Source organism: Crocodylus porosus, unplaced genomic scaffold (assembly GCF_001723895.1).
Source record: "Crocodylus porosus isolate Cpor-Errol unplaced genomic scaffold, CroPor_comp1, whole genome shotgun sequence".
Classification (NCBI taxonomy): Eukaryota; Metazoa; Chordata; order Crocodylia; family Crocodylidae; genus Crocodylus; species Crocodylus porosus.
The window spans coordinates 53,733,221-53,739,988 of NW_017728951.1; positions in this window are offsets into that span (position 1 = coordinate 53,733,221).

A 6,768-nucleotide genomic window follows, 5' to 3' on the forward strand; every position below is an offset into this window, starting at 1 on the left:
TGGGTGAGTCTCTTTCTCTACTGCTGTTTCATCGGAGCATAGATGCAGCTGTTTACCCCACTCCAGCTGTTATCTTCAAATCTGCTATCTTCAAATCATCATCATCTACTCAATAAGCCTAAGTTGGCCACCCTGGGCTAATACTGATTAACTATTACTTGTAACTATATCTGGTCTATGTGTGAATGAAATGGTTGTTTTGTGTATGTGTATGCCTGTGTGTAATGATGTGTATGATGATTTGTGTGTGTTTGTATGAATGGTGTGCCCGAACCTCTATGTCTAACTCATGATCAATAAACGCAGCACCTTGCCTTATTCCCCTTTATAAAGTCTTGCTTGTGATTTGAGCAATTAGCAATTTGAGTAACACCAGCACATCCAGCCTCCGCTACATTGCCAACCAGTTTGGCATGGCTGCCTGCACAGTTGGGCAGGCAAATCAAGAGATATGCCAGCTGCTTAAGGACATTGCTACAAACAAAATTACCCACCTGGCAAATCCACAGCAAGTCATAGACAGCTTTAATGGGAAGGGATTCCTGAACTGCATGGGGGCTTTAGACAGCACTCACATCCCAGTGCTGTGCCCTACAGGTAGTGGGAAGACTTACACAAACAGGAAAGGATATGCCTTCCTGCAAGCCATGGTGGACCACCAGGGCTGGCTCACAAACATTTATATGAGGTGGACCAGCAGCATACATGATGCCTGCGTGCTCAGAAACTCCTCTCTACCTGCCCTCATGGAGAAAGGACACGACATACATGGTGTGGAGGAGGAAGTGATTTGCAGTATCACCATTCCCCTGGTTATATTAGTGGATGCTCCCTACCCGCTAAAGCCCTGGCTCATGAAGCCTTATGGGGGGACCATTACCAACCCACAGAAGCTGGCTTTCAACTACCACCTTAGCAGTTGTAAGGATGGCCATGGAATGTGCATTTGGACAACTGAAAGGACAATGGAGGGCACGTACTTGCTGGCTTCAGATAGATCTAGAAAATTTAAGGACCTTTATTGTGGCAGCCAGTGTGCTGCACAATTCTGTGAGAGCCGCAGAAAGGTTTTCAAGAACTTGTGGGAAGAAGAAGCGCGACAGGCAGTGGCCAGACAACAGAGACATGGGGCAGCAGCAGCAGAACAGGGACAAAGGAGATATCCTCAAGGAGAGGCTGGTCAGGCTGCCCTTGTGCATGATTGTCTGGCAGGATATATTGCTGACAACAACCGCTAGGAGTGCTTTGTTTTAAAATAAAAATAAATTCATTTTTTTACACTTTAGATCTGTGTCTGTTTACAGGGGCATGTGGTGTTGTGGATGGGAGGTGAAAGGGAGGATGATCAAGAGAAGGGGGAGGAAATCTGGACTGAGCTAGGGGTTTTCTGCTTCCAGACTGTCAGTGGTTTGGGTGGGGGACATTACACACCATCACCCATATGTGAATGAGCCCCAGTGGGGATGGGGGTGAGGGAACAAGCCAAACAGAAAACCAAATTGTGAAAAAGATTCCAAAAACATTCATAAAAAAATGCACAACACACCTCTAAAAGCTGTATGTGGCACTACACAAACACAGTGATGGTGTACCTGAGCAGGGAACAGAAGGCCCCACTGGAAATTTCACAAAGATCAATGGGCTCGGGCATACTAGGAAATGTAGTCCAGTCCAGAAAACCCAAACAAAGAAAAAGTCAGAAGACCACACCACCACCACCATTGACAGCAATCGCCAATCCACCAGGCCGCAACAAACAACCACCCACCCGCTACTCTTCATATTATAGCCCCACCTGCTACTCTCATGATAAAGCAGTTATTAAGCAGCTGTAGTTAATGTGGACCCCTCCACCCCCGTATATTTGTACCATGGTGGGATGGGAAAGGAATGGGTGGGGAGGATTCACGTGGCTTGTCTTTGGGATTGGTGTGCAGTCTTTGGGATCACATACTGATGGAGAGAGACCAGACCGAATGAGCATAGGTGGGTGCAAGTGACAAAAAGGATTTTGGGATGACCATGACCAAGCCCAGGGGAGACTGTCAGTGAGAGTCAGGACTGCCCAGTAAGAGTCCAGGGGCAGGGACTGGGGAGCCCGGGTGGTTCACATGCACTTGCTGCTGTAAAATACTAGGAAAGACATTCTAGTGGGTAAATTGGTATTTGACTCCCCCTACTGACATCTGTGGGGAATTATACATGGGGCTTAACTCACTTGAAAGCATGGTTTGTGCAAATACGAAAGCCATATCATGAAAACAAAAATGTACTGCACCAAAAAAAACCCACATTACAATTTTTGGGCAGTTTACATTAACACCCACGTTGTCTACACATGCTAAATATTTGCAGCAACCTTAGCTTCCACCACTCTCCACTTGTCTTTTTACCACCCAGCTAGGTCTACATTTTATACATGTGAATGAGAGAGAGATACAGAGAGAGGAGTATCCTCTCTTCATACGTTTGCACAGGCCCAACCCCCAAATGGCTCTTGTTTGTAAGAAGTTTATTTTAAACAGTCAGATTTTTGGCTGTAGCCTACCACAGTTTAGAGTTTAATATTTTAACTGTTGCAGTTTAAATTTTTCAGAAATTAGTGTAATCCAATTTCTACTGTGGATCTTGCTGGTACTTCCAGCATATTTCATTACTCAGATGGTATCAGATTCTCTGGTGAAATTTTATCTTTACTTTGGTTATGAAGCATACTGTTCCAACGGTATTTTATCAGTGGAAATGGCTTTTCTTATATATATTTTTTCTTTTATGTGTGTGTGTGCATCTGTATGTGTGTGTGTGTGTGTGTGTGTATGAAAATATATATATATAAGAAATATATATATTACTCAGTCTAAACACATTATGCAAATAAATTACTTTTTCATAAAAATATAACAAATGTTTGTGTAGAAATTTAAAAAAACCAAACCCAGCCCCACACATGATAGTTCAGAAGACTAAGATTATTGTAACAGCTTAAGAAGCAGCAGCTACAGTATAATGTGATCTGGGTTTTATGGAAATAAAAGCATTATGCCCATTACCAGTGCATAACAAAGTAGAAAGACCTCTACAATTATGGGTAATATGACAAGTGCTTTATTTATTATAACTTTTAGAATTTGCTCTTAGCATTTTTCATACAGCATTGTGTGACCTCCAAAAAGCAGAATTTTATGCCTCTGAGAATAAAAGCTCTCAATATATAAATAAAATGCCAAACAAATTACTACTGTAAAAGAAATATTCTTCTCAGACTCATTTGTTTTGTTCACTTCTGGCTCTGGCATCTTAATATAGTTTTGACATTATAATAATTGCTCTATTGCATTATAAGAAATTCAGAGATGTAGGGATGAAACAATTTGAGCATGAAAGATAGGAAAGTTCTTTCAGTTCACAATTAAGTCTTTCCAATATTTTTCGAACTGAGTTTGTTTAGAGCCAAGCTACCAAAAGTCCTTAGTAAGTCTTGTCCTTAAGTTAATTATGCATTCATGGTTCTAATATACTGGACAGTATATTTTATGAGCTGTTAAGTAGGCCTCATTGCCTGTGTTTCTGAAGCTACCAGAATCCAGCCACAGCAGTAGAACATACATAGCTATCTGGCCCCCGTGTAGGCCCCACTTAGCATCACATGTGAGCACCTTCCTATTTTTTAATATATGTATCTATACATTACACAGGTAAGGGAAGCTTTACTATCCTACACTATTACAAGTGATTTTTCTAAGTCCCCAAAGGAAATTGGTGGCAAAACATGATACTGATGTCAAAAAAGACACCGCTTGCAAAATAAACTATAACTTTTGGTGAGAAACTGATCATAGAATTATTTTACTTATGTATTCATTAGACTTCTATGCCATGCTTCCCCAAAAAATGTGACAGGGCAGCAGGGCATCTTAAAATAAAAGAACAGATAACTTACAAAGCATACAAAATAATAAAATAAGGAGGTATAACCAAGCAACCCTCCCCCACCAAACACCCTATCTTTCCCAATATATTGACTTAGTTTCCCCTTTTGAACATTTTTCTGTTTTCCACCAAAGGACTCTGATAACAACATGCTTTAGAGAGGTTTAGGGCTAAACATTTCTTTACCAGTTCATAGGCAGAATAACCAGTTCACAAACCCAAAGACTAGAAATTTAAATAGATCTTTATATTTAGTCTTAGGTCTTGTCAATACACAGCACCATCACTTATTCTTCAATCAGTGTCCAGTAATCAGTCTCTGCACATGGTAATCCTTAAGTATGGGATAAGGAGTAATTTTGGGTTTACATTGGTTGAACTAAAACAAGATTTGCCCTGATTACAACAAGAGTATCAGTATTTGGCTCTGTACAAAACAAACCCTGCTATCTGCACTTAAAGGTCAGCTAAGGTGCAGCTTTAGCAGCTATTGACTATCAGATGCTTGAGGTCATTTCCAAAAACATAAAAAAGCCAAAGATTCAGCAGAACCTGAAAGACACCAGAAAAAATGTCATGGGCCCAGTAATGCCTACTGGTTCCATCTTACCCATTTGGAATGCCCTCATTACAACTCACAGAAGCTCTGCAGACTGTAATGCACTTTGCCTCATCTTATATACAGATTACATAAACTGTTCATGTCATCCCCTTGAAGACATTGTGCAGCAGGCAGCTGACCTGAATGGCATCCCCTTGTCTACATTCACTGCTGGGAGACACTTGTCAACACCACCTTTATAAGCAGCTTGGAAAATCCAAATCTCTTATTTTATTTATAGACTTAAACACATGGCAATTGCAGAAATTTGCAGTGACGGAACTTTAAGAAACACTGTCAGCAAACTACCATTCCCTATGCATGTGATATCAGATAATCAACAGGCCTCATCAAACAGTCTTCCTGCAAATATATAAATATCACCAACTAATCCCTATAAATTCAGCATAAAGGGGTCCCTGGGTAAAAGACTAAAAGCAGAAATTCAAATATTGCTCATAACAGAATGCAGCAAACTGTGCTAATGTTAGGGTTCCACTTCAATATCTGAGTCCCAGTAGTCTGTCTCAGGGGACAACTCTAACATCAGGACAAGCTAGTGGTTTATTCTAGCCAGTTTGCACTTTATTAAACTTAGTTCCTGAATATGAGGTTACAAAACAAAAACAAAAAACCCTATCATATTAGACTCCTATTTATACCTAAAACCATTTGTCTTTAGGATTTAACTCCAATTTGTCAAGCAATGCCGGGCCCAGGCACATAGAAGAGTCAATCCAGAATATGCACAGAGAGATTATAGAGCTACAGTGATGTCAAGTTATATCTTTGCAACAAAGTAAATGTAAGCCCGACACAATTTGCTTCAAAGAAACTTCTAGAACTGGAAAGTTGTGATGTTAAATGTGTGAACAATGCACAATTAAATTTACCTTTTACTTTTAGGTTAGCAATGCAAATAAAAGTTCTCCAACAGTGGTGAAATTAATGCATGTCCTTATGGGTAGGCCTATGCTGCACCCAGGAACACTTGTGTGAAATACATCCAACCTTTTCCCTCCTGCATTGCACCCCTCATCTCTGAAAACTCATGTATTCTAACCAGCTAAGTGGTGCTGGGCATGAGCTCAGGACCTCTCTCTTAGGTTCTTTGTTGGGCATGCTTATGGTCCCATATGCCTGACTGCTGTAAGTCATCGTTTCTGGGATTTGGCACATGAAGACTAGGAGTAGGCGAATGAATGATCCTGGATGTGGCAGTGAGCTACTAAGGACACGATTGATATCACAAAACTCAAGGATAAAAGTAGCAATTTAAGCAGTGGACAAAATCTTCCAATGGGTCAGGGAGAGCTATCCACTTTCTTTTGAAGTCGTGCTTACACAAAAGCTGAACTATGCTGAAGTCCATGATGAACCTTCCTGTGGCTAACAGGAAAGAACTCAGAGGCTGTTTCTGTCATTTAAGCACTCATTTCCACTGGTAATAAACTCCCAGAAGTATCAGGAACAAGTCTGAAAACCAACGAACAAAAAATCTTTACTGAATGACTTAAAAAGCTTTAAGTTTGGGGGCATACTGATTAAATAGACGATTTAACATTCCAGTGTGTGTTATCTGAAATTTTGTTCTGTAAATTAAGGAAACTAAGAACAATTGCTTTGCAGATTATGTAGCCATTAATTAGCTTCATAAAAAAATTAGTAGCACAAGGGATTTATAAAACAAAACATATTTTTTTATGCAAAACACCACCTATCCAATATACATTCTGGCAAAAGATGAAGCACAATTACGTTGATTATGACTTATTTCCTTGACATTTCTTTGTCTAATCAAGAGTTTCATGAATCCAGGGAAGACATTCCAGAACTAAAGTTCCCGTTGTGTACTAAAATAAGATTTAATGTATTAGAAAAAACAGCAAACAAATAGTTCTTTCTTGCAACAAACATTACCTTTATAATAAAGTCCAACAAAACCATTTGTGGCTTTGAAATTTGGGGTTGGACGCAATGATCTCATGAGGTTCTTTCCAGCCCTAATGTCTATGAAATACACATGTTCTTAGACACCCAGGAACAGTCATAACAGAGAATATCAGTGGACCATCTGTTAAAAAAACCCAGTATTATTAATATTAATGGGACCACTGGACTAGAAGACTGATCTAGAAATTTGGGGTGCTGTTCATGCTCTAATTAGAATGTGTCTAATTAGAATGCTCCAGAATTACTTCACTATCATGTACAATAAGCCCCCATGCATTTCAAAA